The sequence below is a fragment of the Halichoeres trimaculatus genome, unplaced genomic scaffold, assembly GCF_033239565.1.
Source record: "Halichoeres trimaculatus isolate MK-OKI-2021-1 unplaced genomic scaffold, fHalTri1.1 fHalTri1_scaffold_20, whole genome shotgun sequence".
NCBI classification, from domain to species: domain Eukaryota; kingdom Metazoa; phylum Chordata; class Actinopteri; order Labriformes; family Labridae; genus Halichoeres; species Halichoeres trimaculatus.
The window spans coordinates 21,893,508-21,912,126 of record NW_027437198.1 but is presented as its reverse complement, the minus strand read 5'-3'; the positions used below and the strand labels follow the sequence as shown (position 1 = coordinate 21,912,126).

The 18,619-nt window shown below is 41.6% G+C and overlaps 1 protein-coding gene across 3 annotated transcripts in view; it reads right to left on the bottom strand.

The window, feature by feature from the left end:
- Positions 1–18,619, bottom strand: part of pecam1a (platelet and endothelial cell adhesion molecule 1a) — a 189,603-nt gene that overhangs the window by 123,288 nt on the left and 47,696 nt on the right. For all 3 annotated transcript variants that reach the window (XM_074697545.1, XM_074697543.1, XM_074697544.1), the window contains exon 2: positions 710–983. The gene's annotated coding sequence lies outside the window, so the exon portion shown is untranslated. The remainder of the gene's footprint in view (positions 1–709; positions 984–18,619) is intronic.

The following is an 18,619-nucleotide window of genomic DNA, read 5'->3' as shown; positions in this document are numbered from 1 at the left end:
TGAGGTTTACAGCAGGGAAACAGGAGCTTGTTCTCGTTTCACACTTGGACGTTGAATAATGTAAACTCATGTGTAGTGGCAGCCAGAGGACGTCAGTCATCGTTACTGTCAGAGTCCAAACAGGAGGAGGTCTGACAGGAAGATCCTCTGGGTGCAGAGATGTGGCAAAATGGCAGAGAGCATTTTAAACGCTGAGAAGTAGCCCTGAAAGAGCCCGTGCTGCGTCCTGAATGCAGAGGAGCGGGCTTTTAAGGAGTAAATATAGAGGCAGGGTGTGACGTGTTTGCTGGGAGGTATTACTGGAGAACGCCTGATTTAATCTTCAGGGAGAGAACGGGCTTTTAGTATTCGCTCTGAGGAGGAACATCTAAGAACTTAGAGGCATGAAATCTCACTCGTGTTACTACGAAACGTCAGGAAGAGTCTCTTTGAACTCCCGCTGCAGAAATACACAAAGCAAGACGATATTTACATGAGCTAAACACTGCACGCTCACCAAATGTGGCTCAAGGTTTTAGAAATGATCCAACCCGTGGAAAAATCCACAAACCACTGAAAATGCATCTTCAGAGCTGAGAGGTAAGAGCGAAGAAACAGACAAAAGAGAGAAGCTGAAGCCAACAGAGGCTAAAGGACACAAATGGACTGAGAGGAGAGAGGGAAGAGGAGTGTGGTGGTTAATAATTGAGGGTGAAAGAGCTCCACTGACCTGTTCTGCTCAGCTTCCCTTCGACCACGCAGGGCCATGAAATCAGTAAAATGTTCCTGTTAACTCGGACGTCCACAGCTTCCCCAGGTAATCAGATCGATGGCCGCTGATCGCCCACCTTGCACGACTGTTAGGGCCATTACCGATGTTGTCCTCAATCGATCACTGGAGAAAAGTGTGTGTGTCCTGGTCCCAGCTGGAGATGGATGTCCTGAGTCGAAGGTCTGCTGTCCTTCACCTTCTGTTTTTCCAAACACACATCTCCAGGGGGGAGCTGGGACAGAGACAGAGAGTTTCAGACGATAAAGCAGAAAGAAAGAAAGAAAGAAAGAAGCTGAGCTGACCGCTGTCTCCAGATGCTGTGCTCTATGTTTAAGAGTTTAATGATTGTTTCTGTTCCTCTGATTTGTTTGGAAAACTGAAACCCATATTTGATGATTCAGGATGTTACAAGATAAATTTCAGAGCTTAAAACTTAAACTCTGACGAAACCCAGAGGACAGAAAGCAGCTGGGAAACAGTCAAACCAGAGCACAGAGTCTGAGGCTAGCAAAGAGTGGCTGAACTTTGCAGAGCTAACACCAATAGCAGGTTAGCATCCACATACCTGTGCAAGTAACTCATTATCTGGTGTTTTCATGTTCATTTAACAGCTTAAAACAACTTAAACTCTGCTCACTAAATCAAAACACTGAAACAAATCAACAAATCTTCTGAATCAATTCATCTCCTGGCAAGTAGGGGGGCTGTGTGTGTTATTCGCGTTGTATGAACGAGGGTCACGAGAGGCCAAGCAACAAAAAAATGGCAGCCAAAGCAGCAGCAGCAGCATAAAGCCAGATCCTTCGGCTGTAAAGTCTGACGTTTGGGTTGTTTTATTGCTCCAAAATGTGACGTGACATTCCTCATATGTTGACGTGGGGCATGAAAATCAATAATCAAAGCATTTGAATCAATATCTGTGAAACTCCATGTCACTTCTGTTTGTCTGTTGATTTTATTTATCTTTGTGGAGCTTGTCTTTTTAATTATGTTTTTAAGTATCTGTACAGTGTCTTTGAGAGTTATGAAAGGCGCTTTTAAATAAAATGTATTCTTTTGTATTATTGTTAATACTGAATTGAATTAATATCGAATCGAATCACAACTTAAGGAATCGAAATTGAATCAAATCAAATCAAATCAAATAGTGAAGTTCTTAGCAATACCCGGCCCTAGAAACCACGCTGCGCTGAGCAAAGCCACCTGTCACCTGTGTTTGTTTACATCCAGGTAGTAGAGAAATACAGTAGAGCCATGAAAACAAACTGACAAACAGACATCCAAGACAAAACCTGTAGGCTTGTAAGACGATTCTAATTTGCAAAACCCATCACTGATAGAGCTTCAGTGAAAATAAAGATGAAAATATTAAATTCTTGCAAATTCAAAAGCAAAGACAAGAAAATATGACAAGGCATATCTCGCTCTCAGCTTCACCAGCACAAAATGTGGAAATTAGAAGTGGAGTTTTTGCATTTTAAATGTTCAGGACTTTGTAATTTTCTTCAGAGAGCTGGTGAAGTGTAAAAAGCCCTTTCATACAGAAATGCAGTTTTGAGAGGATGTGTTGAAAGTCATGAACGCCATTACGTGGTAAAATTTTATAATACATAATGCAGCGTCACTTTAAATATTTCAACTGTAAAGGTGATTTGTCTGTTTTTTTTATTTATCAGTTTTGCTTGAAAGAAGTTGCCGTTTTGTGTCAGTTACAATGTTAAGTAAAGTCTAGTGGAGTTTAGAAGCAAAGGATTTGTTCGTTTGTGTGAATGTTTCGGGGCTCTGCAGAAAAAGTTTGGGAACCACTGCACTAAACTAAGAGAAAGATACAATGGGATTATGCATTCAGTTGAAAATAGAAAAAAAATCTCTGTTCTTAACGGCATAACTATCTCAAAAAACAGGATTTATTTATCTATTTATGATTTTCCCATTTGTAGGGGCTACTCTTATAGAAACAGGATTTATTTATTTATTTATGATTTTGCTGTTTTTAGGGGGTAATCTTATAGAAACAGGATTCACAACCTATGACATCATAAAGATGCGCAGGCATTTGGGCAAAGAAAGCAGCATTTAGCTCCATTCATTCAGACAAGATAACTTTCTTTAAATGCTAAATTAAAGCTGAAAGAAGCATAAAAATGTCTTGTTTTTTTGTGTTCAACTTTTTGTAAATAACACTACACCATCGAGTCAGCTCCTATTGAGCCTTTTGACCGATAAAAAGCTACCGGTGTTTTGGAGTTGATAGAGACCGTGGTAACTAGTGACTCTTGGCCGAACGTGTCAGTGATTGATGGCAGAGGGTCACCAGTTAACAGGGTCACACTTTACACTGAAACATCAGTAAAGTCCGAAAAAGTTGGTTTCAAGGTAAGATTACAGGAGTTGTTGCCATCCATCAAATTGTTATTTAGGTTAAAAGTGTGTTTTCAGTGATTAACACCCTAAAGATACCACTAAAGCTTTTCAGAAATTTCTTAACTTTTCAAAAACATTTTTTGATGAGATAGTTGTCGTAAAACTGTAGAACTGCAGCAGAAAGCGGTTTGTTAGGTACAGCAGTATGAAATAAGACACCTCTCTGTGGTAGAAAAAAAAAAAAAAAGCTTAGGATATCAGACATGACAGCAGGTTTTGCTCAAAAGTTTGGTGACCCTTAAAACATGTTTTTGAGTTTGCAAAAAGTTTCCATCATTCAAGGACAGAGCTGCAGGATTTTACTTCTTATGGTAGAAAAAAAAACTCTCTGTACAAAACATTTTTCTGCAGAAAAACAACTTCACAGTCTCCACCCGAACCTCCTCAGACAGACTTTCAGAAAGGTTGAGGGGCAAGACTCTTTAAACATTCAAACACAACTGAATGAGCACATTCTTCAAAACTGGAGAAAGACTCCAGCTAAGGTCAGTGAAGAAGTTTAAGGTCATAACGAGTGAACAAACAAGAAGGAGGAGCCACGAGCAGACAGATTAATATTTAATGAAAAGATCAAAGACTAAAAGTCAAACAGAAACTCACCTCAACAAATCAAAGACAACTTTATCCAAAAAGGGTCAAAGAGAAGACAGAAGAGAAGGAAAAACTCAGATTAACACACACTAACGAGCAACAGGTGTGAGCACAGGACACAGGTGGAACTAACGAGCTGAAATCAGAGAGGAGGGAAACTCACAAAGGAAGAAAAGCAAAGACATGAAACAACAAAATAAAACAGAAACAACAAAAATTAAGAGAAACCAGAAAAAACAAAACCAACTGATTTACACACAAGGTCCAGACTCAGGGACCAGTCTCAGGGCTCAGGCAGGACTTCATCAACTTGTGAACCCTGTTAAAAATATCCTTTCCCTGGAAATCCACACCTGGTGAGCACTGATGCTACAACAACCTGTTTCTTTCTTAATGTTTAGAGAAAATGTTTGGTATCTGGGCCTGTAAGCATGTTTAGTCATTAAACAAACGGGACCATGAGTCATAACGTTCTGTTTGGCTAAAGTGTTAGCCACATTCACAACTGCAAATAACTGGGCAGTTAGCTAATTACACCATGCAGGATGATGTAATCTGCACCAAGCGATGCAGGTGCAGATTACGTCATAATTTAGGGGAACTTCCTGAAAAAGCTTATCTAACAAAGTCGAACTGTGCATGCCTGCCACTCATAAACCTGAAATAAACCTGCAGTATTGGTGTGACTGAGAGAAGATTAAAAAAAAACAAATTTCAGCGGAAGAAATGGAGATTTTATGAGACAATCAGGTAAACAAAGAGAAAGAGAAAGTTTGGCGATTTTGAACAGAGTTAATTCAGGTGGTGTTTCCGAGCGCACAGTAGAAAATTTCAATAATAAAACCAGAAATATGAAAGCTGTTTTGTGGAAGAAGCGCCGAAGCAATGCCCCAGTATAGCAATGAATAACTCTTAAAGCAGTTGATGAACTCCAACATTTCACCACACACATCAAGGAAGGACCCAGACGTATAAAATCAAAGAGCAAATCAAACTTATAAAACTGACGGCAGCAAGCCTCGCTGGTTTGTCCCTAATCTCATTTGTTCTCTGAAAAATATTGTGTCTCCTAAATCTAAAGCTGCTGTATGGCTACACATCGCCACCTTTCCAAAGGATTGTCCACTGTCTTTGCATATTTTGTCTCAAACTGTAATGCATCGAGCGATGTCTACCTTTATCCTCTTAAAACCCAGCATCCATTTATGTGGACATTACATTTCTCTCTCTCAGACCCATGATACTTTATTTTTTTTAACTTTGACCTATAATCCACATTTATGGACACTGCCTACATCATCTTTTGGTGAAATCACAACATTACACCCATTTTAGTGAAAAAAACCCCAATGTAATTAAGTACAATAACACTACTAAAAACAACTGAGAACTCATAACACAAATAATCAAACTTCTCGAACAAAGACCAAGTTTAGTTATTATACTTATTAGGCCTTACTTATCACAAATAGCAAGATGAATTAGAAACTTATCACCAGACAAAAGCTCAGTTCTTAAGAGGTTTAACAGCCGAATAGGTGCCATTAGGGCCTGGAACGGTGGGGTATACCTCCGTTAGATCTAACGCTCTCTTGGCCCGTTAATCTGCCTCATGCACAAGTCAATTTTTTTTTCACCGTGACTACAAATAGTCTGATTTCCTCAATAATGGCGGGTTATGCATACGGGCCCTGACCTCTACATCATGGTTTGGTGAGAAAAGCTCCTGTAGGAATTTCTAGCTTGTGTTGATTCTGGCGCCCCCTGTGGACAAAGTAATCCATGCTTACTCTGCCATCCTGCTTGCTTTCCATTTCCCAATGCATCCCTCACTTTGAGTCTTAATTACTGACAAAGTAAAAATCCAGTCTGTTTGTTGATCCTCCTGCAGCAGATGCCTGGGACGTGAAAAATGATCAGAAATGATGGATCTGCTCTCTGACGCTCTTGTTTGCTTTTGTAGCTCATAAAGAGACATCAGTACTAACTTCATCCTCTTCTGTAAGCAGCTTATGTCTCCTCACAGGAGCTTTAAACACTTCCAAACAGTTTTACTGCAGCATTAATAAAACTCCACTGTGGGATTTTTCTCTCTGTGATTTATGAGTGTTTTTTTTTTTTTTTGTATGTGTTGAGTTTAGTTTAGATTTTAGTGAACACTGAGGTCAGTTTAGCCTCTACAAACGTTTGTTACATGTTTCCTCAGATGCTCGTTCAACACTTCCTGGTGTGTGTCCATGTGAGGGCGTCACTTCCTGTGGTTTGTTTTGGGTCAGATTTGAAGTTTTCCTGTTTCATGTTGCTGTTTCTGTGTTTGAAGTGTGTTTAGAGTAACAGAAACATGACAGACCAAACGACCCCGCCTGCGCTGAGTGCGTGAAGTGAAATGAACTCCTTTCACTCAGATGTTTTTGCTCCATAGCTCCGAGGCGCCTACGAGGAGCCGCTGTACCCCGATCATTTATTCACGACTGACTGCCAAAACAAGCATCCAGACGTCTCCGAGCGGAGACGCTGAGAAGGTTGAAGAGAAAGCACGACTTCGCCCACTATCGTGCCTGTGAGGACGTATAGTTCAACCCACGGTGTCTTGGTTAAATCTCCGTGAGATGGGCGCATCTATCTATTAACACAAGCTCAGTAAGCATAGACAGGAAACTCCAACAGGCAGGTCTCATCTCTCCTCCTGTGTTAAAATCAAAACCTGTCATCAAACTTTTTCCCTGATGGAGAAAAAAAAGCTCGACTGAGACGTTGAGTCTTTTGAGAGGTGAGGGTTTTTGTGCTGTGATTGATTTTAAAGTAGGAAGAAGGTTAAAGGATCCTTCTGACAAGTCTCTGCTGAGAACACGACGCTGGTTCATTTATACTTCAGAAGAGAAAATCTGCCTTAGCTTATTTCTTCAGGATGCTGAGCTCAACTTGAGGAAGTACTTAAAGCTCCTGTGAGTTCGGAAAGTTCCTCACAGGAGCTTTAATGTGCTTTGTTTCTGTTACACTGAGTAAATCCAGCCCAAACCAATCTACACACCTCATTAAGCCACGCCGGTGAAAATATGTATCTGCAAATCTCTTCAGACGATAACCTGGAATGATTTATGAGGCCAAAACAAAGAGAATTAATTCAACGCTGACGACTGTTTGAAGTTAATGTATCGGAGCAAAGAGCTTTAAAGACATGAATAATGAACAGAGGGAGAGCTGGAGTGTGTTTAACATGCAGACTGAAGCGTTCAGACAAACAGAGAATAAACACGGCGCTGACATTTCCACTTTCATTTGTTTCCTTTATTAGACAAACCTCATTCGTTTAGAGGAGGAGAGACGTAAATAAAGGGTCAAATCCAGCACCAGCAACCACCTGTGCGTCCCATTTGGACTCATTATCCAGCAAACAGAGCGCTCAGCTCCGTCATCCACTGAGACAGGCTGAGGCCGGGTCAGAGACTGAACCAAGAAGCCAGAAAACGAACAGAAACAGCAGCAGGCGACTCGCTGCCGACATGTGAGGTGTTTCATGTGCTCAGTGGGAACGGAGCTGTTTACAAGCTACATGGAGAGGAAATGTGTGGTTTGAACACACGCCGTCTGAGCGAGCAGCTCTTCTCACTGAAGACGGGGAAAGCTCTCACGCCCTGTGAGTACAGTAAACTCAGCTGTTAAAGTATGGTGTGATGGAGGAGAATAAAACTGACTTCCTCCACACTTTGATTATCTTCACAAAGGCACAAACCTCACAGGCCTGGAGGTAAAACAAAGTTAGGATCATTACAGAGTTCTTCTAAAGGGACTCTGGTTTCATTAAATCAAATCAAGCTGCACTTCAAGTTAAATATCTAATTTTACAAAGAAAAGTCTCTCCTGAGTCAGAGGCTCCATGAATCTCTGCACTTTATCAGCTGAGTCATGTTTTCAGATCAGAGCAGGAGCCAGAGCGCGCAGACTGCAAGTCCTCCAAACCTCTAGAGTCCAGGGCCAGTATGCACGCCCAGTCATTACTCTGGACCATAAGCCTTAAGGCCCATTTATGCTCAAGGTTATGTACGAATACGGACATGGATGAAGCCTTCTGTCTGTGCTCTGCGTTCATTTCGTCCGTATTTCTGCACATTGCCATGAAGCTTATAGATACGGACTAAACGGAGCAGTACCACTGGAAACCATGGGGGCAATGTTGCAGTTACAAGGCTTCAGTGAGTCACTTTTGCAAACTTTTGCAATGCTTTTAACTGCCTCACCAACCACTGTATATAGAGTGGACAGCGTGGCTCCGCCATTTATCATTGTATGGTTTTGAAGCTAAAAACCCCCATCACAGGTGCAGCCATTGTAGCAGTTTGGAGCCAGAGTCTGTGCAGTAGAGACGATGAAGGATTCTGGGAGAATCTGTGTGGAGCTGGGTGACAAAAATAATAATAATTTCTTTCTTTCAAGAGTCTAATCACTTCTTGACTCTACCTCCCGACATATTTTACTATTCCCGAAAAAAATACTCGAGAACGAAAGCTGTCAATCATCATTAAACGTTACGTAAAGTCTAGTTTTTAACCTCGTATAACTAATGCAAACGAAACTTTTCAGAAAAAAAGAGGATTTGAATACAAGACAGCCAAATAATATCTTTAAATCACCACAACAATCAGACGTGAGTAACATTCTATGAGGAGTATCAGTTTTTTTAAGTTTGACCACAGCCCATCTGGAATGACTGGAAAGCCGGATTTTTTAACCTATACTGCAGCCAGCCACCAGGGGGAGCAGTTTTTGTGGAGACCTCACTTCGAGCCGAGCAAGATGTCGTCCATTTTTTTATGGTCTATGGCTACAACACTGCTTCCGTTTTTTTCTTTCACGCAAGAGGTACATTAGCAATACCTCCTCCACAGTTGCCATGTTTGTTTTTGAGTTTCATAGTCATAAACTTTTGATTCTGGGCTGAAAAATGGGAAATCATGAGGGACAGGAGCTAAAAGTAAAACAGACGCACAGAGAGCAAGAAAAACAAAATAAAAGAGGAAACAAAAGAACCACTGAGATTAAAACAGAGAGGACACTTTAAACACAACAAAAACACTGAGAATACACGCCACAAAAAGGCCAACACATGACACTTACAAGTCACAAATTCACCCTAATAAGGGCAGGACACACGATCACTAAAGAAGGGAAACAGGAAGTTTACCTCAACTTCACACTCTAGAGGGATTTACTACAAAATTGAACAGGAAACAATTTGAGGACACTACAGTGTGTTCAGACCATAGACTGTAAAAAAAAAAAGGACGTACTCTTGCTCGGCTTGAAGTGAGGTCTCCACAAAAACTGCTCCCCCTGGTGGCTGGCTGCAGTATAGGTTAAAAAATCAGACTCCCCAGTCATTCCAGATGGGCTGTGGTCAAACTTTGAAAAATTAATACACCTCGTAGAAATGTTTCTCACATCCGATTGTTGTGGTGACATGTAGATATCATTTGGCTGCCCTGTATTCAAGTCCTTGTTTTTCTGAAACATTTTCTTTCCATTACTTATACGAGGTTAAAAACAAAGTTTTGCATTACATTTAACAATGATTGACAGCTGCCGTTCTCATGGTTTTTTGTCGTGGATTGTAAAATATGTCTGGAGGTAGAGCCAAGAAGAGATTAGACGGCGCCTGTGGTGGGGGAATTTTGGCTTCAAAACTGTACAATGTTAAATGGCGGAGCCACGCTGTCCACTCCATACACAGTCTATGGTTCAAACACATCAGGGTTTGGAGCAAAGATAAAGAAATGAAAATGAAACAACACTTAAGAAAGGCAGGAAATACAAGGCAGAACTTCAAACTAAAAGACTCAACCAACAAGAACACAAAGGCGACAAAACAAAAGACAAGAATTAAATAAAAACACTAAAAGGAAGACAAAATGAAAACTCCTGACTGACACAGACAGGAAGTAAAGGAGGAGACACGAGGTGGATCTATAAACTAATGTTTCCAGTTACTGATGAGGAAGCTGAGGAAATCTGATCTCCAGTTTGACGTTTTGGACTCGGTGAGGTTGTGTTTGTGAGCTAAGCATCCAGTTCTGGTTTCTGTCCATCAGAGCTCAAAGTTCAAGCTCTGCTGGGCTGAAGGGAGCAGGTCGGCCCAGCAGTGAGGATGCATTTCTGAGAAAGACAGTTTGAAGGATTGAGGAAAGACCGAATCCTCGACGGGGTGTAAGTGGGAAGGTTGAAACGTACACTCATCTGTTGGCGTTTTTCTCATCACCTATTTAAAGACGAGGCACGGAGGAGAAGGAGGAGAGAGATGAAATATTAAAGAAAAAAGGAGGACTATTTTTAGAAACCAGTGATGGTTGTGAGGAGGGGATGCCGTGGTGTATTATTGATGTGAGTGAGGGGGCTCTCACGCCTGAGATAAGCATGAAGAGGAGTGTGTGTGGAGGAAGGGAGCGGTCAGTGCATTAACAGGACAGAATGAAGTGATATAAGAGAAGGAGAGTGTAGATTGAAGGAAAGCAGTAACTGTGGGTTAAATCAGAACTGAGACGACACGAAGGAGCAGGAAACAGAGATTTCCTCCGTTATCTCGGCTCCATCCCTCACTGAAAGCTCCGTGCTGCAGAAATATTTGCCTGCACTTTCTCTGACACAGTTTTATTATTCCACACAGATGCGGGGCTGAAGACAGGGAGCCTTCATGTGGAGGCACTGATCCTTTTTTTTTTTCCTCCACACTCAAACATCCGCTGGCTCACAGGGTTCACAGAGGGAAGATGCAGGGGTGTGATTTATGCATCATCTTTGGTCTGTATTGATGATCGTCTTCATGTAGAAGCATCAGGGCATGACTCATTAATCTGTGACCTTTAGAGGCGGGAAAGCTTCTCCTAACAACTTTCTTTTCCTGCCAGACGAACTTTTTTCTCTCTGTCGTGTTGCAACACTTCACCCGTCTCCTTCTTCTTCTTTTATTTACTGTGTTGCAGCTCAGGTTGTGAAATCCTCCACTCAGCACTCGTACAGTCGTATGAATGAAAAAGAGGCGGAGAAGAAGAGGAAGAGTTTTCATGCAGCAGAAGATCAATGCCTTCTGATGATTTTCCACAATACATCACAATAACATCCACGTGCTAACACCCTGATCCAGTCCAGGACCCTGACGGACTCACTCATACCGTGCCTGCTGGACTTCCCATAAGCCTTTAATGCTCACAATACTCTGATAAGGATTGATGAAGAGTAATCAAACCCAGTCTCGTGTCAGCTGACTCCACAGAGAGGATGCAAAGAAGCTTTAGATGAAATCTTTCCGTGATCTTACTCTGCTGCTTTCTCTCTCTGGTTATTTTGTGGATGCTTTTAATATTAAAATGCATAAATCAGGATTATGGAGCCGCAGAGAAAATAATCTAAAAGGAGGTTTTTCTTGGATTTTACAGTAGGTGATGGAGTGCATGAGGCAGCTTCTTGGTAGCGTGCAGGCGTCTCGCAGCTGGCTCAGTGTTTCCCGGCTGCTCTGAAACATGAGGACTATTTCTGACTCAGCCTGTTACCCCTGAGTTATATATGTCAGTCTATGCACCAAAGATAACACATTTATTCCCTTTCCTGCAAAGGATTCAAGGGTGTTTTGAAAGCTTTCTTAAAAACATGAATCTTTTGTTCAGATCCCAACATCACCAGAACAAAAAAAGATATCAGAGACACAGAGGATGCATGTTTTTCTTTTTAACCCACAGAATCTTGAAGAGTTTCTGGTCATTTTTTGCTTTTGTCTCTGTTTCCTTATTTCTCTCTGTAAGTAAAGTCCCCCACCTCTATAGATTCAGGACTACCATGGCTACAGGCTGATGTAACTCAGTTATGTCTTCATACAATTCAGAAGCTATAAGTCATAAGAGAAAAAAAATCTGATTTTACCTTTTTAAATCATTAGAAATTGAGGAATTAGTGAACACAGCACTTTTTCAGGTGCCCTTAAGCCTCAGGAACACAGGAAAAATATTGCTGATGGCACTACATTTAAAGAAGAATCTACAAATGTTGATGTTTGGAATATTTTACCCACTGTGGACTCATTTTTTCACTACAATATGAAATCCTACACCTCTATGGGTTCAGGATAAGCAAGGCTAAAGCCAGATGTCACGCAACAATTTCTCCTGAGCAGTTAAACATTATCAGATTCACATTTACAAAGACAACCTTACCTGCCACTGTCTTGGTAAAGGTGAAGTTGAAATTACAAAGACATCCCCAAACAATGTCAACTTTCCTTAACGGTTGACATAGTTAACCAAATGACACTTAAAGTCAGCATTCATAGACTTGCATGAAGCCTCCTTCATCTTAATGACAGATGTCATGTCAGTGTTATTCATATTCCTTCAAATAAAGTGTTACCTTAGGTGGCAGTAACTATTACAATATTATTTCAATTTGTTTACTCTTTATAATGTATTTACAGTCATGCCATCAATATCATTTGTACAGTTTTCAGTCTACAGTCAGAAGTATTATGAAAATCTGAAAAACAGCTTCTGTTGATAATGAGACAGAGGGCACGATCACACCCACTCAAGCGCAAACATCCCCATGCAGCACCGTTCACCTACTGGAGAGTACAGCCTGTAGTCACACTACTCCAAAATGTCCAAGTCTTAATGGTGGGTTTCAATTACTTTGGAACTGGGAAGTAGGGAGTGGGAAAGATGTCATCTCTGGGTTAAAACTGTTCAAGTTGCCAAGTCAGGAAAACTTGCCATATCAGCGATAGTTCTATATATATAAATATCAAACATTACAATGTATAGAGGGATTATTTGTTTGTCAACAACGCCGGATGCGCGCGCAACTTGGGTGCAGAAGCACTGTGGAGTATAATGATTTGTCAACTGACGTGGAGGAGTTAACCACCAAAAAACACATTTTAAACTAAATGTCATCACTTTTACTGATGGTAAATGGCTCCCACGTTTGTGAGATAGCAGTGAGTAGACGAAAGAGATCACCAAGTTGACAGATATTAGGTGGACAGACGTTTCAAGCTGAGAAACCCAGCGTGTACCCAAATTAAACACACAACTGTCACTTGATGCTCTTGACTGCATTATCTGTGGACACTTACCAGACTGTGACAGACCAGGATGTAAACGTGTGTCAATTAATCAGAAACCCTCCAAGACCAAAAGAGCACAAAGACTGCTGAGTCTGAGACCTGGTTTCCACAGACGTCGCTGGTGTTTCAGTGTAAAGTGTGACCCTGTTAACTGGTGACTCTCAGTCGTTAAATACTGATACTGTCCGCTGAGAGTCACCAGTTAGCATGGTCATAGCTAAACGCTGCTTCTGCAGTCAAGATGAGTGCGCATCTTTATGGTGACATAGACTGAAAATCCCTCTATACGGTTGATTTATTGTGACAAACACTAGTCAGAAATGCCCAAATAAATTTACTATAACAGGAGGTTGTTAATGTTTACACTAGGGGCAGCCATCTTTGATTGTAAACTCGTGGGTTGTGTGGATTCGCCAACTTCTCAGTAGGAATTTCAGACTTCAGAAGGAGGTCTTGTTGAAATTTCCTTAAATCTCGTAAATTCTGACTTCCGAAAAAAAATCAAACGCACCATAAAGCACATGCATGGCCTGCCTACGCCATCGTGAAGTGTCTGTTGACATGAAATGTGAGTCTCAGAGTCAGCACAATGAGACACAGAGATCACTGCTACAACTTTAGAGACTTTTTGGCTTATGTTAAGTTGTTTTGGTCTGAGAAAACTCTTTAACACCCTGCTAATGTAGCAGAAAGTTAACGCTTACATGACAACGCTACGGGACACAAATTCAAAGAACTTTTGAAGTGGGCATAAAGGGTCTCTTGAGGGTTTGCTAAAAGCATTTAAAAGTGTACGTTTTTTGTTTGTTAGCCAAAGCAAACTGTTTTCTTCTGCAAATTTTCAAAGAAGGCATCACAAGTGGTTTGGTAAAGCAAGTCATTTAGAAAGTAAGTGGTATGTTGATACTGCTGGTGGGTTTGGGATCCCTGGGGTTTGTCATGAAGAAGCTCTCAGCAGATGTTTGAAAGCACATGTCAAACGTGGTCAAGCATGCCATATTATGTGGCCTGCCGGAGCTTGAAAGGTCTGATTGTTATTGTTTATTGATAAGCCAAAAAGGTGCAACTACGTTTTTGTCTACCGGTTGTGTTACCCGCTTCGTGACGGCATCCCGCCACTAGATTAAAGTGTTTTCACATCATTTTCCTGAACTAGTGGAATTAAGAAACAAAAAATGATGCCAAAATGTTCAGAAAGAGGAGAGTTGATGCAGATGGAAGGTTGAATTCTGTTTTACAGTTACATCTGGCCCTTTGAGGGAAACAATTGTGCTGATGTGGCCCTCAGTAAAAATGAGTTGACACCCCTGGTTTAAAGGGTTGTGATCCAGATGTGTGACAGACAGACAGCCGTCTGAAAGTGACAGCAGCAGCAGCTCTGACTGTGACTCTCTTCTCTAAGTTTTAAATGGTTGATGATCAGTGAATCAGGCAGGAGTCTTCCCTCTACCAGCACAGTGTGGGTGGGTTTGAATCTCAATAAGTTAGTGAGGAGGAGAACTTTTTCTTCACTAACCTTTTCTCTCTCTTTCTGTTTCCTCTTTCTCTCTGGCTCTCCTCGCTCCTGCAGAGTGAAGAAGGTGCCAGACGGAGGCCTTGAGCTCCTCTGTCACTTTCCCTTTGTGCAGCTCAGATAGAGAACATCCCTTCATTAGACCGCATCTCTTGACAGCACTTCATGCTTCCACAGCTTCTTTGACAGCTGAGCAAGAAGCTCCCACCTACACACTGCACACCTGGCTACCTGTTTATCGCCATGGACACACGCCACAAACACACAGAACAAACAATCACATTAATTATCTTCCACTCCACTCTGAGCGAGCAGAGGGTGTTCCTGGATTTCCTTACATTTCCATACAGTAAGCTCATCACACTGAACGCTCCATCTGTCGCTCTGTATGCAAACCAGGAAACCGATTGTGGATTATCAGGACATGAAGCAGAAATCCATCAATCACGTGCACGCTGCATGCTGATTCACAAAGTTCTCTTGGATTAAGTGTTTCATAATAATTGACGTTCATACTTTAGTCGGCTTCATTCTTCATCACTGAGAACAAGTTTTCCTGTCAGAAAGCAGCAGCGCCTCGTATCACGGTAAAAAACATAAAATCAAACTGCAGCCGGCCTTCAGCAGAGCTGCAGGACTGTGGGCTGAGATTGAAATCAATCCACTAAGCTGTTTGTGATGTGATCCTGAGAATTTCTGATGCCTGATTTATAATTTAACAAACCTTCAGGTGCTGAGGGACCGCGGCTCTGTGGCCTGTTTTCATCCCAAACTGTAAAACACAAAAGTGATGGCAATGAGGAGACAAATTAAATCAATGCTGCTGTGACTCCAAGTGCAGGAATCTGAGGATCCAGCTTTAGAAGATTTTATAAAGTCGACAAAACGATGAAAGAGAGACGGAGACAGAGAGGTGAAGGAATCCTTTTACAGGAACGAACAGAAAGATGATGTGATGCCAACATCTGACAGCAGAGATCACTTCACATCTCCAGTTTAAGGCAGGACTAAACCAGCAGCTCACCTACGGAGAGAAGGCATTTCTTAAAAAAATGTCTCCCTGGACTTAATTTATCTGACTTTACCCAAAATCATCCAGACAAACGTCGTATTTGTGAACAAGTATGAGACAAAGTTTTGTTTCCTGTGACATGAAAAGCTGAAATGATCAAATATGGAGTTGTAATTATTGTTTCATCGTACGGTAGAGGACTACAGACCCTGATGACATCACTCTGACATCATCCCAGACTCTGCCCTCCTGCCCTTTAGCCACAGCCATGTGTGTGTGTGGCTCATAATGTGCACATTATAAAGCTGTCTGCACAGGTTAGTTCTGTTGCTAGGCACCGCCCGAGTGGCTGCTCGTTGCAGCAACTCTCTCTGCCCAGTATTTGTAGCCTCCAATTACTTCTTATGTCTCAACTGTTGGTCATTGACACTACACTGGTTTTGTCTGCTGTAGTGTTTTTACTATTTATTTGTTCCTGTGTGTGTCCAGAGATCCTTCGTGCAACCACAGTTGCATTGTCTACATATGAGATCAGCTGTTAGCAGCCTGTAGCATGTTGATGCTAACCGGTGCTAGGCCAGATGTTACCTGCAAGCTGATGAGAAATAGGTGAGGATGATATGCTATTTTTGCAGAGTGAGCTAAGAAGAGATGACATCAACCTGTTGTTCCGTTCATTGTTGTTAGGGAAGGGGAGACAGTAGCTCAGTCCATGGGGACTTGGATTCAGAACCAGAGGGTTGCTGGTTCAAGTCCAGCATACCATACCACTAGCTACTCAACATTGTACGTGGACCAAATCGTCTGCTAAGTGAAATTGTAACTACTAACTTGAATGAAAGATCTTCAAAGAGATGGAAAGGCTAACCATGCTAACACAGCGCCAGAGGGAATACCAAAGATCAGAGTAGCATCATGGCTAACAGAGCTCACACCGGACACAAACAATTTCACCTACTGTAAGCAGACAGCTGAAGAAGGCCAGCTTAGTCCTGGGTCACCTTCTGGACCTTGTGGACCCTCTGGATTTTGTGGAGGTGGAGGCTGACAAGGAAATGATGGACAAGCTGTCATCTCTGACATCTCTACATGTCTCAAACCTTTCAGAAGACTTTTTCCTTTATGATAAGTGATGAGATATAAACATGTATAAAAATATATACTTTTTTCCGTAAGCTACTCTTACTTTTCTTTTTAAGTTGATATACTCTTATTGTAATGTTTTTCACGATACATAGAATCGTAAATTTTCCCATCTTCTCTTAGTTTCATGATGTGCTGATGTTATTTATCCACGTCCTGTGTTTTTTTGACGACAGTAACTTTCCAACCAAGAATCAAAAGCCAATAAAGTGTCATCTGAAGACAGGCAGTAATGTTCTCTGTCTTTTATATAAGATAAGTTGGAGTCTTTATGACGTAGGGAGTGTTGTTAAAAATGCCTTTAAACAGTGTGTGTGTACGAGAGCGGGGGCTGTTAAAGTAAGAAGAAGAAGTATCAGTCATAAAAACTGATAATCTATAAATCCAAACAACTCCAAAGAGAGCCAAAGCAATCAGCCGGGCATCGTACGCCACTTTGGTATTCACACACAAAAAGCAGGAGATAAAGTTTTCTGTTAATAAAGCTTGTATTAAAAACACTTCCTGTAAGTATTCTGCATTAAAGCGTCAAAGAGAAGAAAAAAGGGACTCCCATGAAGATTTGTCCTCAGCTCAGAAAATGATCCTGGTGTCAGATGATGCATGGTAACAATTTCAGACGGGCTCAGCTCATGCAGAAGGAAACATATAATTAAATCACAAGCTTTAATAAAACATAAAGAGAGAAATCACACAGTATGGAAAACTCCCTCTGCAGCCCACCAGGGAAATAACTTCTTAAAAAAACAGGAGGGTGTTATGAGGAAGAATGCCTTCGCTTTAATTAGCCTCTCTGGGGTAATTTTTCCACTCTGTGCTGGAAACGGCGTGACATTTCGCCGCTCTAACCAGCTGCTGCACGCTAAAGTTCCAGTGACCCCAAAAATGGCAGCTGTGTTCTTCCTCTGCTGGAGAAGATGAAGATGGCTGCACAAAGACGCAGCTTAATTAGGCCTTTGTTCGTATAAATGATGGGCCAGCGTCCGGTGTTTGTCACACACAGTTCTGCTCGGTGGTCGCGCTGAAATGGAAAAACATCAGCTGATTGTGACCTTTCCTTTTCTCAGGCCTTTATGGGGACGTGTCCACGCTGGATGCTGCAGCAGAGTCTCTGCAGACAAACATCAGATCAGTTTCTTTCCTCTGTTTAAAGATCAGAGTGTTGAAACTGAAGCCTCCAGTCCATCCTCCGAATCTAACATACGTCTAGCTTTGAGCTTCGTGCTCACTATTTTCTCTGCGGCTTCACTTGTTGATCTTCCTTCTTCAGATAGCCAGCCTTCCAACAAACCATCCTCCTCTTCCTCATGACAACCCACAGAGAGCAAGATTCACCATCCTCTGCTTTCCTCAAACACAGCAGGAAATCTGGAGAACATACTGAATATGTTAAATATTAAAAAAGTCAAAACGATTGTTTTATTAAAACATTCACCATTTGGTTTCTGTTAACGTCACTGTGAGCGTCCTGTTTCAAATTACAACGTGTGATAAACAGAATGAATCATGAGCCCTGCAGTCTCAGCGATGTGACTCAATGTCTGAAGAGGCGTTATGAAGATTAAAGTTGGCGTCTTGGAAAAACTGAATCCACCTAACCTTCAAATTATGAAGAAATCATCCATGAGGTGGATTTGAAGCCATCACCACGCTGCAAACAGGAACCATGCGTCGGTTTAAATCAAATACAGCCCAATGGAGCTCTCCAACAATCAAACAGACAAGTTATAAATGATCAACCTGAGCAGCTGCTGCAAATAAACCAATGAGGTTCAGAGGACACACTCTGTGACAGACTGTTAACATGATGAGGCAACAACAGCTGTGATTATATAATAGGCTCTGATGGGGTTTGATCATAAACTGTACAAATCATGGACGTAGTCTCCACGACATCACTGATACCAATCTATGAATGCAGCCACTTTGTTAATGGCGCCAGTTTTGAGTTTACTTTTGAACAGCTACAGAGCGCCGTCTATCACGTGACCTGAGCTGTATCTCTGATTGGACAATCCAACGATCTTAATAACTTGTAAACCACCGCATAAGAAGAAAACTCACCATACAGTGTATTCC